At 47.1% G+C, this 23,675-nt stretch overlaps 1 protein-coding gene across 1 annotated transcript in view; it reads left to right on the top strand.

Moving 5' to 3' along the window:
* Window positions 1-8,588: 8,588 nt before the first annotated feature.
* Window positions 8,589-23,675, top strand: part of LOC141171112 (uncharacterized) — a 425,073-nt gene continuing 409,986 nt past the window's right edge. The window contains exon 1 of the mRNA XM_073655195.1: window positions 8,589-8,709. The gene's annotated coding sequence lies outside the window, so the exon portion shown is untranslated. The remainder of the gene's footprint in view (window positions 8,710-23,675) is intronic.

Here is a 23,675-nt window from a genome sequence, read left to right as displayed (position 1 = left end):
ATAGTGTATTGTGTAGTTTGTGGATATATAGTGTGCAGATGTTTATATAGTATGGTGCTGTGTATTTAGTGTATAATGTGGAATCCACAGTATATAAGCTAGTATATCTATACACTAGTGATGGGCAAATTCAAATGATAAGTCCATGTTACTGTCATGAAAGTCCGTGTTACTGTTTGGGTTCGGCAGCTGGAATAAAGCTTGTTGAAAGGCTGCAGCGCATCCAATCAACAAGCTTTTCTGGTGTGAGGACTTCCGGCCCTATCACAGCCATGACAAGTATTAGCATGGTTGTGATTGGTTGGAGCAGCATGTTAAAAAAAAAGAAGAAGAAGAATAAAAAAGACCTGGGGTCCCCCCTCTTTTTAATAACAAGCGCAGGTAAAGCAGACAACTTAGGAAAAAAAATACTTTATTTGAATAAAAGACTCCCCCACACTCCCTCGCTTACCCAGGGTAATCCAGATCATCAATAATAAAATGTCCCACAATGCCCGTAGAATTCTATGGAGTCTTGTTCTGAGAAAGTTCTCAGAACGAGACTTCATAGTTCACTCCCATTCAGTGGCAGTCCCGAAAATTCTTCTTTTTTAGGTTAGTAATGGGGGTGTCTGATAGATGCCTCTCCATTCCTAACCTGTGGGCTTGTTGTCAGAAGACATTGCACAGCTGACATCAACCCCACAATCCCATTACCCCGATGGCCAACGTACCAGGGCAATCTGGGAGATTCGAGGCTAAGCACCAGAATTGGCACATCTAATGGATGTGCCATCTCTGGGGTGGCTGAGGCTGGTCTTATTATTCTGGGAAGGGGCCAATAACCATGGCCCCCAGCTGTTTGCTTTGCCTCAGCTAGTTATTAAAATAGGGGGGGGACCCCACATGATTTTTTAGGGTCCTCCTATTTTTAACAATCAGCAAAGACAAAGCAGACAGCTGTGAGATGATATTAATAGGCTGGGAAGGTCCATGGATATTGGCCCCTTACCAGAATAATAAGACCAGCTCACAGCTGTCTGCTTTCCCTTGGCTGGTTAATTAAAATAGGGGTACCCTATATCGTTTTTTTTTTTTCGTTTATTTATTTATTTATTAGTGCTTTTCATTTATTTATTAGTAGTAAATAAAAAAATTATAAAACCTGCGTGGGGTCCCTCTATTTTTAATAACCTGCCAAGTGAAAGCTGACAGCTGACGGCTGATATTATTAGGCTGGAAATTCCCATGATTATTGGCCTATTCCCAACCTACAAATATCAGCCTGCAGCTGATATTTGATGCTCCAATTCTGGTGCTTCGGAAAAAACTAGGAGGAGAAAAACAGCGCAATAGGATTTTATCCGAGGGAGATAAGGGTGTTAAATAAGATTATGCTAACCTGATTTAGTTGTGTATACACAGCATTTCCATGACTTATAAATCGAGCTGCTGCAGCCAGGTCCAATAGGTAATCAAATCAGGAATTCACAGATAAGGAGAATTTGCGGATAATCTGCTCTGCTGGCTTCCCATATAATAGATCCAAATCCAGACAGAAAGTATTTGCGCTTTTTCTTTATTCAGTCGACACCTTTCGAAGTACTACAGACTTCTTCATCAGTTGTCACCGTTCGTCACAGCTGCTGGTTCACATGCTGTCCTCTTTGTGACAGCATGGGAACCCGCAGCATTCCCCAATACCCAGCAGCTGTGACTTTAGCAAGGTTACCGTTGGTCAGAGCTGATGTTTCCCTCACTGTCACACAGTTGACCGCGTGGGAACTGCCGGCTGTTTGGGATCCCTATTCACTTGAATGTGGTTGGGGTTCGGGATCAAGTTCAGGTATCGTTCTGGTACCCGAACAAAACTTTTTTGAAAGTTTGGCAGAACCCGAAGGACCCAAACATCCCCGGATCCACCCATTCCTACTCTACACTATATAGTATGTACCTAGCTCCACTCTATATTCCTTAACACAGCATATAGGGTAGAGCTGTGTATATTAATTGTACCATTTATTGTGGAGCTGCATATGCTGTATATACTTCTCTTGTCCTGTATACTTGGTGTAATTCTCAGTATCTGCACTAATTATGTGTGTGGAACAGCTGACACACCTAGAAGTGGATGACCACAGAAAACTTCCTCCAGAGTTGATCACATTGTTAAGAAAAATTCTATATCTGATGGCCATAAAAGTGCTGTACAGATTTCACACGAAATGAACAAAGAATATGGAGTCAAAGTGAGTCGCCAAACTGTGAAGAGACGGCTAAGAGCAGTGGGGTTGAATGCATGAGTTTCAGTCAAGAAGCCTTTCATCTCTGCAAAGAACCGGAAGATCTGACTTGAGTTTGCCAAAGAACAAAGCCAATGGAAAGAGACAGATTGGTCTAAGGTGTTGTGGTCGGATGAATCCAAGTTCAAGCCAATTGGAAAATAAATTATGTAAGGTACCAAACACTTGCAGTGAAACATGGTGGTGGCAATGTCATGGTTTGGGGCTGCTTTTCTGCATCTGCCATTGGCCCTCTGCATAGAAATTATGGAAATATGAATGCTACAATATACAGTGATATACTGGAGAATGTAATGCTGCCACATGGTAAAACCAAAGTAGGCAGGGGATGGAAATTCCAGGAAGACAATGATCCTAAGTACACATCCAATTTAGTCAAAAATTGGTCAGCAAAGAAAAATGTTCGCCTGTTGCAATGGCCAAGCCAATCACCTGATTTAAACCCTATAGAGCACCTTTGGGATGAGTTAGGGCGACGAGTTGAGGTCTGTACCAATAGCAATAAAAAAGAATTGTTTGCAGCTTTGCAAATGGAATGGAGCAAAATCCCTCAAGATGTCTTGAATAGAGATGAGCAAACCTTTTACCGTCCAATTCGGTTCAAATCAATGAATTTCCCGATGTTAGTAGAACAGTTTGTCGAGCAGTTCGTGGAACATATCCGAACGCATTGGATTCAATGGGAGGCAAAACCAAACGCGTAAAAAACACCTTCAAACAGGCTCAAAAGCTGCTAAAACAGCAATAATTAGGTGCAGACCCAGGAAAAGTGGCATCAATTGACCCACAGTACAAATTTTATAATGGTACAGCAGCAGTAAGCCACAGGCCATGCATGAGGTATCAGAGTCTGGGCCAGAATGTACAGCTTTGAATTTAGCTTCAAATTAAGATGAGGTGGGTGAGGGATCTCTTTTCTGCTCAGCCACACTCAGAGGGCACAGACATCAGTTTTGTAGACTACAATTGGTGCAAAAATGTAAGGATAGCAACACAGGTAGTTGACTGAAGGTAAGTGCAGGCCTGTTATTCTGGGAGCCCTACTGCTATAGGCAACACACATGAGGGAGACCCAACTTGGAGTCTCCACATTTCCACATTTAAAAAAAATATTACCATACACCACTAAAGTGGCTTCAATTTCACCAGAGTAGAAATAGTATAATGAGGACTGACATCCCTTCCATTACAGGAAACACATCAGATGGAGACCCAACCAGGAGTCTCCACGTTTCGAAAAATTAGAGACAGACACCACCAAAGTGGCATCAATTTCAACAGAGTAGAAATAGTATAATGGGGACCGACACCCCTTCCACTACAGGAAACACACCAGATGGAGACCCAACCAGGAGTCTTCACATTTCAAAAAATTATTGGGAACATCAGCAGCAGCAGCAGCAACAGCAGGCACAGAAGCCACGACAAAGATGTCTCAGACTGCGATAACGCAAGATCATTGTAGCACATTAAAAACTACATCATCCCCTAGTCTGCACAGTCTGCGATTGGGATGCAAAAGTCCTTGGAGAGTCATGACTTGTTCATCTTTATGAAAGTTAGGCAGCCTACACTTTTAGGGGACAGCTGGATGCGCTTATCTGTCAGGACACCACCAGCAGCGCTGAAACCACGCTCTGAGAGAATGCTGGCTGCCGGGCATAATAAAACCTCCAAGGAGTGAAAGGTGAGCTCAGGCCACTCTTCCATTTTTGAAAACCAAATTGTAAAAGGGTGCAAACCCTCCCTGATGGTATTGATATTGAGCTTGAGATACTCCTGCACCATCCTCTCTAGTCGTTCACTACATGTCAGACTTGTACTCTGTTTTGCTGGTGCACGGGTTGGTCTAAAAAATGTGTGAATCAAGTTACAGAAATTGCTTCTGTCACACTGCTGATGGTGCTGTCTTAGCATTGACGAATTGACGTTACCGGGGTTGGAAGTCTACAACTGCGATGCACATTGTGTGCCTCACTGCTGTCTTGGGGAAAACCACTCTTAAGGTTGTCTAAAAGCGTGCTTCGATACTCCAGCATGCGCGGGTCCCTTTCTAGGGCGGGAAGCATCTGGCAAAATTTACTCTTATACCATGGATCTAACAGTGGCAACCCAGTAGTCAGCACTATTTTGAATCCTAACAATATGGGGATCATGTTGCAGATAGTGCAGTAAGAAGGCGCTCATGTGTTGGGCTCTTCCATGAGGTACAAGCCCATGGTGTGTTGTTAGCTGGGTAAAACTGAAGCATGCTTCATCCGTCCCCTCCCAGCAACCACGGACAACAGAGAGGGAATCATTATCCTCTTTATCTCCTGACTGTTGCTCGCCCATCACCTCTTCCTTCTCGTCCTCCTCCATTTGTTCCTCGGCTCCTGCACTAACAGCTTGTCTGGTACCACAAGCCCCCCTCGATCACTGTAGTATATCCTCCCTTGGCACCCACCTGTTTTACGATAGTCTGGAACTTAGAGACAATGTTATCCCTTCCGCATCCTCCTCTGCTATTTCCTTCCTCTTCCTCTGGGACCACCACCTCCTCCCGCACAATATTCAGAGTGTGCTCCAACATGTAGATGACCGAAATAGTGATGCTGATGATGGCATCGTTAGTGCTAACCATCTTAGTAGCCATTTCAAAACTGTGCAGAAGGGTGCAGAGGTCCTTAATCTGTGCCCACTCTGCAAGCGTGATTTGCACCACGTGGGCTCGTCACTGATGTCACAGTCGAAACAACATGTGCAGAGTGGAATTGCACTGTGTCGGCACATCGCATATCAACCGGTTAACTGGTATGGCCAAAGACCTCTGTGCCGAAGGCAGCATTTCCGTGCCCAATAGATTGGAGATAGTGGAGTTCAACCTCTTAGCTTTGGCATATGTAGGAAGAAACAATCTTTTACATGACCACAACTGCGGGATCGAGGGCTGGCTGCAGTGCTGAGAAAGGGCGGAGTAGGATGAACACGAAAAACTGCTGGACTGAGAGTGAGGTGCAGGCAGAGATGCTATGGTGGAATGAGAAAGATGTGGTGTGCTCGGTGAAGCAAAAATGGTATGTCCACTTCTGTTACAACTGACAGGCTCTCACTCACCCCGACTGGAACGGGTAAACAAGTGGAGGTTCTGCGGCTGGAGACCTGTGTGAGAACACTTGGCACAGTGATGGGGGAGAAAGAAGCAGCAGATGCAGTTGATGGGTCGGCCAATGGTTGCTGAGGCTAGCTAGTCTGCATTCCATCGCAGTGACATTCCCAGACTAACGCATGTTGATCGCGCATGTGCCGATTCATGCATGTAGTTGTCAAATTATTGCAATTTTTGCCTCTACTGAGTCTTTTTTTGTAAAGCTGGCAGATAACATGAGTTTGGTCATCCTTTGTGGTATTAATAAAGGTCCAGGCTAGGGAACCCTTGCCACCCCTGCGAACTGCCGACCCGAGACCGCTGCTGGCCACAGCCACAGTTGTGGCTGAGGATGCAGTGCTCGTCGTGGTTTCATCATACCACTTCTGTACGAGAGGCTGAAATGTAACCTCCTCATCTAGCTCCTCCTCCACCTCCTCTGCTGAGCTACTCAGCTGCGTGCTTCTGGGTTCACACCAAGTAGGATCTACAACCTCATTGTCATCCTCTCTATTCTCGCACTCCTCTTCCTGAGAGTCACCCTCCTCCTCTTCTTGCCCTGACAGCACAGTACAGTCCGCGTGCGCCTCAGCTATCAGGATCACCTCTCCCCCCAGGGGTTAACGTCTGGTAACGAGGGTCAGGATTCTGCTCGGATCCTACTTCGTCCTGCCCCAGATCCAGCAGAAAAATATTTTGGGCATCGGTGTAGATGCTTTCCTCCTCTTGAGTCTGTGAATCTTTGGAGCAGACCTCTGATCCCCATGGAATAGAATGTGTGAACAACTCTGCAGACTCACCCATCTGTGGTTTCTTACAGTCAGTTGGGTGGTTGGAGAGTTGTGACACGGGGTGGGTAATTGGGGTGCCATCTCTGAGGACTGTACTGTGTGTGATGTTGAGGTGGAGCAAGAGAAGGAGAGGCTTGATTCAGTGCTTGCCATCCACTGGAGCACATGCTCTTTCTGGTCCTCATCTACAAAGTGTATCGCTGTGTGGCTGCCAAAGAAACAGAATGGAGTAACTCGTCCAGTAACAGAAGTTGTCAGTTGTCTTTGGATAGGATGTGACGGTGTTTGTTCAGTAGAGCTTTGACTAACATTACCACCTACCCACGTACACTTTGAACACCAAGCCTATTCCCCCTTCCACCACAACCTTGCTTTTTCCCACTCATTTTGGATGTACCCTTCCCCTCTTTTAACCAGCTGTTCAACAAACTTATGCCCAGACCTAGCTGGAGCACACTATTAGCAACAAAAAAATTAGATTTTCTAATGTGGAGCCCTGGATAGAGCAGAATCTCAGCATAAAACAATTACAAGCTCAGATGTGGCTTTGTTTATGTAGCACGGTAGTACCAGAAAAAAATTAGATTTTCTAATGTGGAGCCCTGGATAGAGCAGAATCTCAGAGCAAAACAATTACAAACTCAGATGTGGCCTGCTTTATTTAGCACAGTAGTACCAGAAAAAATTAGATTTTCTAATATAGAGCCATGGATAGAGCAGAATCTCAGCGCAAAACAATTACAAGCTCAGATGTGGTCTTGTTTATGTAGTACGGTAGTAGCAGAAAAAATTCGATTTTCTAATGTGGAGGCCTGGATACAGCAGAATCTCAGCACAAAATCATTACAAACTCAGATGTGACCTTGTTTATTTAGCATGGTAGTAACAGAAAAAATTAAAAGGTATACTCCTGCATGGAGCTCAATATCAGCACAACAGAGTCCTATGCTGAAATGTGGCCTGGTGTCTCTGTCTGTACCACACTAATAGCAAAAACAATTAATCTGCTGGAAGATCGATTTCACAGCCACACAGGATCCTATCTATCTAAACTATCTGACTGACAAGCAACCGCCTGTCTACTATCTCCCTCTCTCACTATCCAGGCGCAGCAGCAGGAGCAGCCTCTCTGTGCTGTTACACTGACAAAACAACATGTCCGCTCTTTACATGGAGAGGGACATGTGATTTAGGCAGCCAATGACACAAGCCCTTGTGTCTGGACGTTGTGGATGGGTTCTGCGCCCTGATTGGCTGCCGGTATCTCCACACATTAAGTTAAGAAAAAAAAAAACAAGAATGACAGTGCGCCGCTCCTCTGACTTCTCACCAGCCCCTCCCCTCATCAAACACGTCCCCTCCACTCATCATACAGCACCACTATCCTAGCCAAAGTCCTAAAAAATACACTAGTGGAAACGACAATCATTTACCAAATTTTGCAGATTTTGAGTAAATCGCGAGTCTGATCACGAATCTGAATGTGCAATGTCCGTGCCGAATTTGAAATTACCGAACGTTTTCCGAACATGTTTGCTCATCTCTACCCTTCACATGTACGTGCTTCTGGTACGCGTGGCATCCTTTTTTGTACAGATACAACACGTATACCATTATAAGCTATGGTGATCTTCACAAGTCCGTGGACCATGCGTCAATGTGAACCACACGGAGACATGTCTGTTTTTTTCCGGCAGCACGGATGACAAGGGCCAATACAAGTCTATGGGTCCATGAAAAACACGTACAGCACAGGGATGGCATCAGTGTGCCAACCATGTGCTATACATGTTTAATATTGCAAAGTATAGGTGAAGCTTTGTAATTTCATTCTTTCTTTATCAATAGCAGAAAAACACTGATGACACACTGGTCCAAACTCTAATGAAACCAGTACTGTTTTTTCCAGTAACGGTTTTGTACGGACGTGTGAAGGGAGCCTAATATGGCGTGCAATGAAATCTGACAAGAAAAAACTCTGTATGAAATAGCCCTTTATAGCTGGCACTGCCAACCCATTTTCCGGTGTATAAATTAATGCACCTTGGAAGTCATGGAAATCTGCAGTGACTTTGAATATTCTTATAATTTGCCTTAGAATATTTTATCCTATAAAAGAAAGTCCAATAAAAAAGGATGTTAAAAAATATTACTTTATGATGCATATGATATATTCTTATATCTATGTTGGTCACAGTGCAAAACGAGTGAAAAGTTGAGAAGATAATTAAAAAAAAACTTAAAAAAGGTTGGAAACCTAGCATGTATTAGCAAAATGTACATGAGACTTTTCTCCATGATTATCCTGCAGAACACTGAATGTAAAAGAAGCTTCAGTAGTCTCTGCTAGTAGCTGAAATTAGACCTGTAAGGTTTGGGTCTCCTCCCAGTTACCTCCTACCTGCTGGATCTCAGGGACTAATGTGTATTAGCAACCCAACGATCACAGCAAAGACAGTGATTGTTTATTCCAGATACCATTGTAAATGCATACAGCCAAGTTACACAGGTAAGCTTACTATCCCTGTTATTTATAGTGTATTACAATTAATGGAGAGTGATTTTAAACATGTGTACAGCTGGGTTTGACATATCACCTTGTGAGGTGGACATTTCACTTGGCTCAACAGTAACATTAAATAGTAATATTAAGGTGCAGCTCCACACGCCATGCACTTTGTTGCTTTTTTAGCTTTATTTACTGTAAGGTTATGTCCACAAATGTTCAGAATTGTTGTAGAAATTACAAAGTAAACGTCTGCAAGGAGTTTGTATGTTCTCCCCGTGTTTGCGTGGGTTTCCTCCAGGTTCTCCGGTTTCCTCTCACACTCCAAAGACATAATGATAGGAAATCTAGATTGTGAGGCCCAATGGGGACAGTGATGATGATGTATGTAAAGTGCTGTTGAATATGAGGGAGCTATAAGCAAAATAAATAATAAATAAATAAAAATGTATACAACCAGGCACATATAGCAATTGGAACAGATTTTCTGGTGCACACATTTTTTGTAATAAATTTTAACATTTGAACATCTAAGAGGGGATTTCTCATTTTTCACCTTAAGTAGCATATCCACTGTCTTCCTGTATGGCAGGGAGTGGTGCACTCCTGAAGATTGACAGTTCAGACCAGCTGCACAACATCACCAGGCTGAATGGTGCCGTTCTTCTGGGACGGATTAAGGGTAGCCAGAGTCCTGGGCAGTTTAGAGTACACCCAATGTATCATGTGACACATTACATGCCTTTTTGGGGCGGTTATGTGATAGTTCACATGATGAACACACAGGTGCTCTGGTGCTGCAAATGCATGGAGACAGAGGGCACAGTATAGTGTGCCACGCCAAATATTTCCCCTTATTACAGCGCTATACATAACATTAGAGGATACTATGTAATAAGGGATGGCGCTATACATAACAAGAGGATGCTATGCAATAAGGAATGGGACTATATATGTAACAAGTGAGGATGCTATGTAATAAGGGACAGTGCTATACATACCAAGAAGATATGCCATGTAATAATGGACAGCTCTATACATAACAAGAGAGGCTGCTATGTAATGAGAGACATTTCTATACATAATAAGAAGGGACTCTATCTAATAACGAGCAGCGCTATACAGAACAAGAGGGGACCCTATGTAATAAGGGACCGCGTTATACATAAAAAGAGAAGATACTATATAATAAGGGACAGCACAATACACTGAATTTACACTGAAAGATAATTGTGAACGAGACTTCTTAGGAATGCTCGCTTCACAATAATCTTTCAATGTAAACAGGCTACTGATCACCTGAAGAACAAGCTAAATGCTCGTTCATTGAGTGAAATGATCTTTTGTGCATCTTTCTCAGCAGTGCATCCTGTATAAACAGGTCTTGCACTGACAAGAACTACAGCAGCCTATGCACACTGTACGATTTAATACAGTGTCCATCGTTCACTGCAGTCTGACTGTGTAAACAGGCTTTTAAACAACTGCTGATCGGTAAAGGTTTATTGATCAGCAGTCGTTTAGTGCTGCCGGACAGTCTGTATAAATGGACCTTTATAGTGTATATACAGAATAAATATTTACATCCAGTAATTTACAGCTGATGTCTCATCTAATTTCAGCCATTTTCTTTGCTTTTCTCCGTCTTGTCAATCTTTCAACATCTTAAAACTGTGGTCACTGCAGGGTTTGCTGCATTAATCAACGTGAACCTGATAATGAAAGGGTCACATATATGTACACATTTGCTTCCTGAATAAAGAATCTCCAACGTTGCACCACTAAAAATAAACATGCACCAAACCATTAATATATAATTAGTCATTACTCATTATGCAACCCACCATTCAAAATATAAACTTATAAGCCCACTCTGTGCCATCACTAAGTGTAATTAGTCACTTTTCCCCAGCCCAGTAAAATTTTAAATTGATTAGCCACTGTACTCTTCCCCCAATTCACTACCAGCCAGTCTGCTGTGTCCTCAACCACCCCACCACTGTGCTCTTCCGGCTCCCCCAATTTATTATAATTACATGTCCTCCCTCTAATTCATTACATTTTTATGTCCTCACTCCTACCACCAAATTCATTATACTTTCTTGTCCTCTTTCCCACCCCCAATTCATTAAACTTTCATGTCCTCTCCTACCCCATGGCCCCAATTCATTATATTTTCATGTCCTCTTTCACACACCCCACTCCCAATTCATTATAATGTCCTCTCTCCCAACACCCACTCCAAATTCATTATAATTGCATTTCCTCTGCCACCTCCCACACAATTTATTTTAATGTCATGTCTTCCCCCCCATCCCCGTTCATTCAATTTAAAGTAAAAAAAAAAAGAATCATTTACCTCTCCGGATGATTTCCCCATGATCCATTTCTTTCTTCTTGTGCCTGGTGGGTACATGCTAAATAATGCAGCTAGTGTCATGACATCATGGCCAGCTTCCTGTAGCTATGCTGTGATTCTCTATTGCCGGCAGCGGAACTACAGGAACTCTCCCTGCCCGGTAATGTACACTGCTGATGACGCAAAAAACACTATAATGAGGGCAATCTGGCCATGACTCCCGCCCGCCACCCCAGCACCTCTGGCCCCGAGCAGTAGCACAGCTTGTCTTTATTATAATCCTCCCCTGTTCATGTTACTCTGAGCAGCCTGCATAGCCTAAACCTACTGTCATAGCCTGCAGCGTCTGCAGACTTTTCCTCAGAAGTCATTATTTGGCAATTGCAAAGGGTGCTGCTCGCAGCGGATCTTGATGATTTGAGTGCCCAAGTGCATTCAGGGTGGCCGAATATTCCAGTGTTGAGCGAGTATGTTCTGTTAACCCTTTCGAAGAGTACGCTCGGGCTGAGCACCAAGTATTTATAGTTGCTCGGTGATATGGTTGAATCGCTCCCGTGTGCTTGATTTGCGACTGTTTGACAGCTTTATTACATGTGAGGAATGTCTATTTCTTACACATTCCTCACATGTGATAAAGCTGCCAAACAGTTGCAAATCATGCACAGGGAGCGATTTAACCTTATCACCGAGCAGCTATAAATACTCGGAGCTCGGCCCGAGCGTACTCGGACAGAACATACTCGCTCAACACTATTCCTCATACAACCATTAATAACCTCATTAACAGCATGTAAGTGCATGAAATTTTGAGCATAGTGCTCAAACTAATTACTGAATAAATTGAGATGTTTTGAAAAATTTTGTTACCATTTTTCATCATTTGCATATCATGAACATGCCTATAGACAGGGCCAGCTCCAGGTTTTCGTGGGACCCGGGTGAAAGAGTCTCAGTGGGCCCCTTTAACACATGCCACAATTCATGATGCACAGATACAGCAGAGAAATATACATATAGTACAATGCCAAAGATTTCACTTACTTCTTATGACGCGCCCCCTGGGCCGCGTGGGAACCCGGAGCCGGGCCTTTTGTAAGATGCTGGGGGTTGTAGTCTCAGTGTGGCAGTGACCCGGTCCGTGCCCAGGGTGGTCAAACCTGTGGCAGTCTTAGTGTAATAACAAATGTCCGACTACGCCACCCGTGGATTGCGGTCAGTGGGGACCGCCGCTGCGCTGCAGACCGCTGAGGCTGATGTTGTTTGCGCAGCCGAGTATGGGATAACTCCCCACGGGAGAAGTATTGCCTCAGGGCAGCTAGTTTCCGCCCAGCTGTAGTGGGGCAAGGGATTGAACGTCACAGAGCGCCTGTCCTTCACATGGTGGGAATACAGGGTAATCCCATGACGGTGGAACGCAGGGAGCTCGACTTCTTCCAGATCTTCTGGATCTTCCCCTACGTCCGGTAAGTTTGGCATTCTAGACAGGGCATCCGCGTTGGCATTTGAGCGTCCCGCCCGGTATTTGATGGTGAATTCATAGTTGGACAGGCGGGCCATCCATCTCTGCTCCAGGGCACCGAGCCTTGCAGTGTCCAGGTGTGTCAACGGGTTGTTATCCGTGTACACGGTGAACTTGGAAGAGGCAAGGTAATGCTTGAAACGTTCGGTCACTGCCCACACCACTGCCAGGAACTCCAGCTTGAATGAGCTATAATTCTCAGGGTTCCTCTCCGTGGGCCGTAGCTTTCGGCTGGCGTAAGCGATTACCCGTTCTTTCCCCTGCTGGATCTGGGACAGTATGGCTCCTAGCCCGATGTTGCTTGCGTCCGTGTGGAGGATAAAGGGCTGGCTGTAATCAGGGTACGCCAGGATTTCATCCCCCGTGAGGGCCATCTTCAGCTGGCAGAAGGACTCCTCTTCCAGCTTTTCCCACCTGAAGGGCGGCTTCTGGTTTTTGGCTTTCCGAGATTGACCTATCAGGAGGTCCTGCATAGGGGCTGCCATTTTGGTGAAACCGGGAATGAATCTTCGGTAGTAGCCTACCAACCCGAGGAACTGCCGCACTTCCTTTATGCTGGAGGGTCTTGGCCAGTCTTTAATCACGGTGATCTTATCGGGGTCGGGAGCCACTCCGTCAGCACTCACCATGTGTCCCAGGTATTGCACCTTTGGTTTTAGGAGGTGACACTTGGAGGGTTTCACCTTTAAGCCATAGTTTGCCAGAGCTTCAAACACTTCGGCCAGGTGTTTCAGGTGGTCCTCGTAGGTCTTGGAATAAACGATGACATCGTCCAGGTATAACAGGACCGTCTCGAAATTCCGGTGTCCCAGACAGCATTCCATCAACCGTTGGAAGGTTCCTGGTGCGTTGCAGAGCCCGAACGGCATACAGTTAAATTCGCTGAGACCCATAGGGGTGGTGAATGCGGTCTTCTCCCGGTCCGCCTCTGCTACAGGACCCTGCCAGTACCCGCTAGTGAGGTCCAAAGTAGAGAAGTTAGCAGATTTTAATGCAGCTAAGGACTCTTCTATCCTTGGTAACGGGTACGCATCTTTGTGTGTGATACGGTTGACCTTCCTGTAGTCTACACACATTCTCATGGTGTTGTCTTTCTTTTTCACTAAGACTAGTGGAGCTGCCCAGGGGCTACAGCTGTCCCTAATTACCCCAGCCTCCTTCATGTCCTTTAACATCCCCTTGGCGTGCTGATAGTGTGCAGGGGGTACGGGTCGGTATCTCTCCTTTAGGGGAGGATGGTCTCCCGTTGGGATGTGATGTTCTACCCCCTTTACTCGCCCAAAGTCTAGCGGGTGTTTGCTAAACACTCTCTCGTACTCCTGAACCACCCGGTAGACTCTCTGTTTTTGGTGTGAGGGAGTGGAGTCAGTACCCAAATGCAGTTGCTGACACCAGTCCTCCATTGGTTTCTTAGAGCCGTTACCTTCCTCTGGTTGAGATGGAGGTAAGGGTTCCACAGCCTGTACAGAATTCTGGTTTATGGTGAACAATTTGGCTAGCGTGGCATACCGGGGCAGGTATACTTCTCTCTCCCCGATATTTATGATGCGGATGGGCACCCTCCCATGACGTACATCGACCACCCCCCGTGCTGTGAAAATGGTGGGCCTACTGTCTGAGTAGACGGGTTCTACCATTGCTTGGTAGTCTCTACCTCTTAGACCAATAGCTGCCCGGCACCAAATCATCATCTCACTTTTTGAGGGCATGGCAATAGGGAACGGGTCACACATTCTCACGCTACCTATCTCACCACCAGATAGTTCCACTTGTTGCCGCTTCATCAGTGCCCGGATCTCTTTTTGGAGCACACGCTGCTGGCTGGAACTGGCGTTCTTGGCAACCTGCTGCAAAATAAGAATCACCTCTGCAAGACAGTTTTCAATTACGATAGTACCCAGGGTTATTTTTGGGTGACTCTCGCGACGGTCAATGTCCACAATGATCAGTCCTTGTGTCGGCAGTTCAACTTTACCGACCTTGATGGTCACTTCTTTAAATCCTATCTGTGGTACGGGCTGACCATTGCTGGCAATAATGCTCAGGTCGTCATCTGGGTAGCGGGTTATGTCCGAGTCATTCCAGTACCGCTTAAAGAGCAAGTACGGGATGGTGGTGACCTGTGACCCGGTGTCCAGTAGGGCACTCATAGGAATGCCGTCCAGTACCACAGGCAAGACCGGACGTCCCCCTACGTATTTATCACACAAGTTCGATGGGCCTGATGATCTTATGCCTGGGGGTTGGCCCTCTACCCCAGGTTGTGCCCGTTTAAATTACAGTGTCCGGGTTGATTGCAGCGGCGGCAGATGGGTTGTCCGTCATCGTTGTATCGGTCGCTGGGTCTTCCTCTGGCCGGTGGGGTCCTCCTCAGTCGGCGCCATGGGACGTCCTCCGGTCCGGATGCCAGCTGGATCTTTCCTGGAGAAGAGACCTGCAAAGACTGCACAGTTCTGGTTAGCGCAGCAACGCTCTTAGTCAGCTCTTGAACCTGGTCTGTAGCCGGGTTATTGTTCAAAGCCTGCGCATGAGCTCCCACAGGCCCTGCAGACAAGGGCGCCGCGTCCTGGTGATAAGTGATAGCAGGGTGCCTGTGGGTCACAGCGCCACCTGGTGCCGGTTCTCTGAGCACCCGGATGGTTCTGTCCTTGAACTGTGCAAAGTCCAGGTCAGGGTCCTGTAAGGCCATAGCCCGCAACTGGGTTCGGTGGGCATTGCACAGTAGACCCTCAATAAATTGTTCGGTCAACAGCTTGTCTTCATTCCCCACGCTGTCAGGGTCTGCCTGTTTAATGGCTCTCAGGGCCTCTTGTAGGTTTAGAGCATAGTCTCTTATACTTTCATGTGCCCGTTGTTTGCACCCGTAAAATCTGAGCTTTATTTCGGCTGAGGTTCGGGTATCAAATGTGTCTTTCAGCCGGGCTAGTATTTCTCTGACAGTCCTCTTCTTCCCAGGTGACCAGGACTTTACCTCCCTTTGGGCTGCCCCGATTAACTGGGCCACCAGGATGCTTACTTTTTTCTCTTCCGTGAGGGGGTATACCTGGAAGAGGCTATCCAGTTTTACCCTAAAGTCACTTAGGGTATGTGACTCCCCTGAGTACTGGGGTAGCCAGGTTGCCCCCGGGATATAGGGCATGGTGAATGGCATGACCGCTGCAGCGGTTGCGCTGGCGGCCGGTGTGGCGGTGGAGCTCCCCTCGGTATCCGACATCCTTCTACCCCCCTAGTGGACCGTGGCCTACCTTGCGATGCTCTTCTTCCGTAGGCCGCGGCTCCGCAGTCAATCGTCGGGGTGGAGGACCTGGCGTCGCGCTCCGATGACGTCAGCGTCGCTCTTCCTCCCTTCCAGGACCTTGCGCAGCGTCAGTGCGTGGGGCGGAGCTTCGGATCTCGCGCGCTTTCGGCATCCACGCCCCTCTTCTTCCCGTGCGGCGTCCCGAAGATGGCGTCCGATGGCGGGAAGCGGCTGCGGATGGCGGGAAGACGGCAGGAGATGGCGGGAAACGACCCAAGATGGCGTCCGATGGTGGGAAACGACTCCGGACGGCGGGAAACTTCGCCACAGGTAAGTACAAAAGTATTTTTCAGGCACGCAGTACCCGGTGGTTGCGGGCACGAAATCCTGCCGACTACGCCAAAGTTGACGCGCCCCCTGGGCCGCGTGGGAACCCGGAGCCGGGCCTTTCGTAAGATGCTGCGGGTTTTAGTCTCAGTGTGGCGGTGACCCGGTCCGTGCCCAGGGCGGTCAAACGAGTGGCAGTCTTAGTGTAATAACAAATGTCCGACTACGCCACCCGTGGATTGCGGTCAGTGGGGACCGCCGCTGCGCTGCAGACCGCTGAGGCTGATGTTGTTTGCGCAGCCGAGTATGGGATAACTCCCCACGGGAGAAGTATTGCCTCAGGGCAGCTAGTGTGTATGATGGGAGTGATGGTGTGAGCGTTCCAGTACTAATGGTGTTGGTGCGGCGATGAAACACAGAGACGTGTGGTGCAGTTCAGGGTCTTTACTGATGGTATAAAGCAGACCCTCCCGGGAGTACTGGTTAGCAGTAGAGGCCTGGTCAGTCTGTGAGCAAGCAGGATCTCCCCTGGCCAGGCGGAGTTGTAGGCCTCCCCGTCTATCTGCACTCTTTCCTGGCTACCTTGCTGTAAGCGGTTACAAGTAGCCCACGTCCCTGAGTATACCGTGTGGTGCTCACCCGTATGGCTGGTGACTTGGGGCCTTCTGTTAGCCTCCACTCCTGGATGGCGGCGCTGGTCCCTTTCTTGTGACTGAGCCTCCGGGCTTCTATGGCCAGAGGACCTGGAATCCCCTGCCGGCTGGTTTCTGCTGCTGGGTGTATATCAGTCCCCACAGCCTCGGACTCCGGTGTCCGGTTGTAGTGTCCTCAGCCAGGGCGAGCTCTGCTCAGCTCCAGCCCCTGGTCTTCAGCTACTGTTCCTACAGAGCTCCTGCTGTATCTTTCCCTCTCCAAGATCTAACTGACCTAATCCCGCCCCAGACCCAGTTTATAAGGGCAGATTCCTCCCCTCCCAGGTCTGGGCGGGCAGTGTTGCATGCTTAGGGCTCCTGACCAGAGAAACCTCCCACTTGCTCTCAGACATAATATTTCTATTACTGTGGCAACCAGACCCCTGGGGTGCCACACTTACATTACATGAGTGATTGTAAATTCTACACAGTGCAGACTAGACAGTATAGTCCTCCATACAATATTATGGGCACCACATAGTCCTGCATACAGTATTATGGGCACCATATATTGCTCCATACAGAATAATGGACCCATATAATGCTCCATACAGACTACTGGCCCCCATATAATGCTCCATACAGAATATTGACCCCCATATAATGCTCCATACAGAATACTGGCCCCCATATAATGCGCCATGCAGAATGCTGGCCCCCATATAATGCTCCATGCGGTACACTGGCCCACATATAATGCTCCATGCATAATACTGGCCCCCATTTAATGCTATATGCTGTATGGGCCCCATATAAATATTCCATGCAGGATGGACCCCATATAAATGTTCCATGCAGGATGGTCCCATATAAATGTTCCAAACAGGATGGCCCCATATAAATATTCCATGCAGGCTGAGCCCCATATAAATGCTCCCCACATAATGGGCCTATATAATGCCCCGTGCCTCCATACATAAAAAAATAAAAAATAAAAATACTCACCTCTCCTGCTGCTGCTGCCACTGCTCTGCTCTGGATTTCTCAGCATCATCGTCTTCCCGCTCTTTGCGCTGTGACTGCTCAGCAGAGGGCGTGGTGGAAAGACGTCATCGCGCCCTCTGACCTGAGATGTGAGATGTCACAGTCAGGAGACGCGAAAGAGACAGGTCCTGTGGAGGCACAGGGAGAGGTAAGTATTGTGCCGGGGCCCAGTTGGCACCGCACTCCCCCGCTCACGGGCCCTATAGCGCGCCGGGGTGCCCGACAGTGAGTGGGACCACCCGCCTGCTCATGGCCCCAGCACTTGCCCATGACTTTTTCATCTTGCTGTTGCAATTTCAATGTTGAAGACTGTGTACATCTATATTTTATCTTCCTCTTGTTACTTAGGGGCATCAATAATATACAGTGTTACTTCGATTCTAAACAGAAACAGACTGGAGAATTCTCTATACGTACCGTATTTTTCAGACTATAAGACATACTTTTTTCCTCCAAAATTTTGGAGGAAAGTGGGGGGTGCGTCTTATAGTCCGAATACTATCTCCCTGTATATACTGTCGCTCTGCGTGGTAGGGGGTCTGGGGGAGCAGCAGTGGGGGATCAGCGGGGCACAGGAGGCAACAGCCGACTGCTGCAGCCTGCACTGTGCTCACTACTAAAGAAAATTAATATTCCCTGCTCCCCACGCCCATGGGCGTGGGGAGCAGGGAATATTCATTTTCCTTAATAGCTGGCACACTGTACCGCAGCGCGGCTCCTGCTGCGCTCTGCGGTCTGTGTGCCCACTATTAAAGCTCATGAATATTCACTAAAACCCACTGTAACATACCTGGCGGCGTCCTTGCATAGTGGTCCATCTCCCACTGTGCAAGAGCGCGCACTTGATCTCCTGTCCAGAATGTCTCTCTGGCTTCCCTCCTTGCTGTCTGTTTGTCTGTTTTGGCTGCATAGGGCGACGCCCGCTGAACTTCCTGTTTCTTGTACCTGCTGCGGACACGCCCCTGTTGCACCTTCAGCCTATTGCTGTCCATCTTTGGGTATTTATACCACCTTCTTCCTCAAGATGGCGTCTGAGCATTGTTTCTTGTCAGTTGTCTTCTGTCTCTGACATGCCAGGTCCTATCCTGTTTTCCTGCCTGTTTTCCAGTTCTGTGTCTGAACTGTGGTCTGTTCTTGTGAACACGCTTCTTGCCTGTTCTTTCGTCTTCTAGGGGCCGTATTCCTAGATCTGCCTGTCTGTGCCTTGCGGTATCTGTTCCCGTCTAAACAGAGTCCTGTTTGTGTCCCTGCCTTGCGGTATCTGTTCCCGTCTGAACAGAGTCCTGTTTGTGTTCCTGCCTTGCGGTATCTGTTCCCGTCTGAACAGAGTCCTGTTTGTGTTCCTGCCTTGCGGTATCTGTTCCCGTCTGAACAAAGTCCTGTTTGTGTTCCTGCCTTGCGGTATCTGTTCCCGTCTGAACAGAGTCCTGTTTGTGTTCCTGCCTTGCGGTATCTGTTCCCGTCTGAACAGAGTCCTGTTTGTGTTCCTGCCTTGCTGTTTCTGTTCCCATTCCTCTGTTCCCTGTTGTCTGTGCCTCGTTTCTACTTTAACCTTGTCTCCCTTTTCCCTCTGTCTTTTTTCTGCATCTTTCTGCAGAGTCTGAACTCGCTCCTAGCCTGTTCCTCCCGCCTTCTAAGGGTCGATTACCTAGACCCGCTCCTGTATCTTGTCTGTCCTGTCTGAACACGCTCCTTGCCTGTTCGTCCCGCCTCTCTGGGGGCCGTATTCCCAGACCCGCTCCTGTATCCCGCTGCAGTGTCGGTCTCTTCCGTACACTCAGTTCCAGTCTGAACTCTCTCCTATCCTTTACCTGTTTTGCCTCTATGTCCGTTCCTTTCCTTTTTCTGCAGAGTCTGAACTCGTACCTAACTCCTGCTTGTTGTCTCTGTACTCCCGTTTGTGAGTTTGTGGTCCACTTGCTACTTCACTGCAAATACCCTGTGGGTATCTGGCTCTGCCTTTCCCTTCCTGTCTGTTCCGTGTGAACAGAGCCCTGTCCGTCCTGCTCTGACTCCTTGCTCACTGCTCCGGCAGCCTTGATCGGCTCTGACCCTTTTGCTCACTGCTCCAGCAGCCTTGCTCCGCTCTGACCCTTTTGCTCACTGCTCCGGCAGTCCTGTCCTGCCCTGCTTCTGCTCACTGCTCCGGCAGTCCTGTCCTGCCCTGCTTCTGCCCGCTGCTCCGGCAGTCCTGTCCTGCCCTGCTTCTGCCCGCTGCTCCGGCAGTCCTGTCCTGCCCTGCTTGTGCTCGCTGCTCCTGCAGCCCCGTCCTGCTCTGTTCTTGCCCACCGCTTCGGGCGTTCCCTCTCTGCTGTGGTTGTCTACCGCATCTGCGGTTCTGTGACCCAGTCTGTACTGGGTCTTAACCTTTCTGTGCTCCAGCCCGTCCTTTCGGCCAGTACCTCCCTGCCTGCATACTCGCCTGTATCCACCCATCTGCATACCTGCCGTGTTTGCTTACATCCACCAGTCTGTGCCAGCCTAACCTGCCTGTTCCAGTAATCCCAGTGTGGGTCAACCCCCGTGTCCGGAGTTTGACCTGGAGTAGCACCTGGTCCCTCTGCCCGGTTTCTCCCTGGTGCACTGGCGTCGTATGCCGTCGTGCCACCTTGGTCGGATCGGCCAGATACTTAGTCACGCCCCTCCAGGCACTCTCCGGTCCATGGTCCAGTGGAACCACAACACCCGCACACGCCAGTCAGTCCGGGCGTGTGCATAACACCCACTCCCATGGGTTGTAGTGAATATCCATGGTCTTTAATAGCAGGCACACTGACCGCAGAGCCGCGCTGCGGTACAGTGTGCGCGCTCTCACACTGTGTGAGGGCACATGGCAGGGACACCATGCGCGCCCTGCCATGCGCGCCTCACACAGTGAGAGTGTCAGCAGCAGAGCGGGACAGAGCTGGAGGAGAGAGGAGGTGAGTATGATTGTTTATTTTTTTTTGTGGGCAGCAGGTTGGGGGCTCAAGGGGTGCCAAGCATACCAGGATGGGTGCTCAAGGGGTGCCAAGCATACCAGGATGGGGGCGCAAGGGGTGCCATGCATACCAGGATAGGGGCTTAAGGGGTGCCAAGCATACCAGGATGGGGGCTCAAGGGGTGCCAAGCATACCAGGATGGGGGCTCAAGGGTTGCTATGAATACCAGGATGGGGGAATCAAGAGGTGTCATGAATACCAGGATGGGGGAATCAAGGGGTGTCATGAATACCAGGATGGGGGAATCAAGGGGTGTCATGCATACCAGAATGGGTATTCAAGGGGTGCCATGCATACCAGGATGGGTGATCAAGGGGTGCCATGCATACCAGGATGGGTGATCACTGGGTGCCATGCATACCAGGATGGGTAATCAAGGGGTGTCATGCATACCAGGATGGGGGATTAAGTGGTACCATGCATACCAGGATGGGTGATCAAGGGGTGCCATGAAAACTAGGATAGGGATCAGGGGGTGCCATGCATACCAAGATGGGGATGAGAGCCACATATTCCAAGATGGGATGGGGGCCACATATACCAGGAAGGAGGGGCCATACATACCAGGATGGAGAATATTAACAGAATTGGGGGACATTACCCCAATACCAGTGTCATCAGCAGACTCCCTCCCCTATAACAGGGCATCATGACCACATTTTTTGCTTAAATATTTTTTTTCCTATTTTCCTCCTCTAAAACCTAGGTGCATCTTATGATCCGGTGCGTCTTATAATCCGAAAAATACGGTAATTAATTTCAATTTTAGTAATTTAACTAGTTGCTCAGATTCAGTGTTATTTCTCTTGGGAATAGTTTTTTGTGTTTTAAGAAAAACTTATAGCTACTAAAAATAAAATGATAGAAAAAAAATATTTGTAACAAAGACACATCCTTTTAGGAAAATAAGGGCAGGCACACCTAACATTGCGTATGTATTTCTAATCCACAGTGTTTTAAGCTCTGATGAAAAACATTGGGATAGGTGCACTTTCACACTGAAGCCATTGCTAAACTATAGTCTCATTAGATTTCTTAGCTTCTGACCTAGATCTCATTGAGGCTAAATGAGGATTGAAGGCAGGGTTTTTTTTTACAAAAGAAATCAATACTCTAGAAGAAACAGTCTTTTCCCCAAATAAGAATGGTGACAAATGTTATCATGATTGTACTACTTATACTTCCTGTTTTGATATCACCGACATATTCCTGAATGCTGTACAAAAGATGTCATCATGCACAATAGTTCTCATATCGAGTCTAGTTTACACAGGCACTTACATACTAGGCCAAAATTCTTATTAATGTTTCTGAGTTTCAGAGGAAACCTAAGGGCTCATGCAGATATCCATGAAAGTCGGTCCGAGCACAGACCGCAATTGACAGACTGTCCACGGGTCTCCCAACACGAACTCGACAGCCTCAGATATGCCTATGAGGCTGTTGAATTTGGGTTCAGAGGCCCGCAGACCTCAGCCCTACAAGGCAACAATATAAGTAACCCTAAAAATCTGGGTATTAATAGACCTAATATTTGGATGTGAATGCAAAAATAATATATATATTTACATTATTTTATTGCAATATTTAAATATACTCATATCTTTAAGTTAGATATCATAGTCTCCATTCTAAAGAAAATCATTTCACGCAATACTTAAAAAAAATTAGTTCAAAAAGGCAGTTTTCATTCACTCAAAATGAATCAATGAAGAAAGTTCAAACTGGCACACGCCATGCGTATCAACAATCCTCCATATTAATTATGTAATACATCACAGCATGAGCCGGAATAAGAGTGGACAGACTGTGCAGTACGCTGGCCTACATCTGTTTCATTTCCACAAGACATTTTTTTAAGCTAGAATGGAAAGCACACACTTCTGCAAGAGCGCAATAGGGTCTTATCCAGGTAAATGAGTTATAGAGGAATGGTAGATCCGCTCACCTTATAGGGTTGTGTGAGATACAACATCTAAAAAGCCTATAATCCAGACACTGCAGCTTCCACGATGTTGTGAGAATTCATTATCATTCCTCAGGACAATCATACATAAGAACCTTCTTATGTATGTTTGTCCTGAAGAAGGAGTCAGTGTGACTGAAACACATTGACAATAAACCTATATTCCCTTTTATCATTGGATTGTTGTGATTCCAGAAAGTACAGAATAGCTTCCATTTTTCCCGACATTTACTTCTATTTTAAAGGGGTTGTCTCTTCTTATGAAATTGGTAAAATTGAAAATGCTTGAAAAACAAGCACTTTTGCTATTTAGCTCTTATTAAAATGTCTCTCTGTTTACAAAAATGGAGGGATTTTAATTTTTTTTTTATGTTATAGTATACAGCTCATCACCAAGATTACCCGCCACTTCAGAGATGGCTGGTTTCCTAGGCAGAGAACATGTGCTTGCAAACCATTTACTATACAGCTTGCAAGCACCACTCTAAACCTGGGCTGGATTGCTGGATTTGGTCATCGTCAGAGTCCCTGTTCCCCTCCAATGCTGCAAAACTTCCTCATTGAAGAGCTCAAAGTTCAGGCCAGCTACTCAGTCATGTTTCTAGCCCAAACTGTCAATCATCAGTTGTACACCACCCCTTAGCAAGCAGGAAGCTGGGAGGAATTAAAGTGGAGCACTCCAGAAGGTTGAAAGGAGCACTAAAACTAAAAGCAAGTCATTAAATAAGAAGCATAGCTGCTCTCAATATCTGCAAGTCTAGAACACAGCACAGAATATAGGAAATAATCTCCTGCTGATTAACCAAGGGAGGGGGGCTTAACAATCTTTAGTATTACCGCATAAATACCAGAGGTGTAAAACTTCTGCTGCAGTCAGTTGGCGTACAGCCAGACATAAGGAAA

The sequence above is a fragment of the Phyllobates terribilis genome, unplaced genomic scaffold (genome assembly GCF_046119375.1).
Source record: "Phyllobates terribilis strain yellow unplaced genomic scaffold, ASM4611937v1 Scaffold_1__5_contigs__length_1240528914, whole genome shotgun sequence".
NCBI classification, from domain to species: Eukaryota; Metazoa; Chordata; class Amphibia; order Anura; family Dendrobatidae; genus Phyllobates; species Phyllobates terribilis.
Note: the sequence above shows the minus strand (reverse complement) of the source record. Positions and strands in the feature narration are given on the sequence as shown.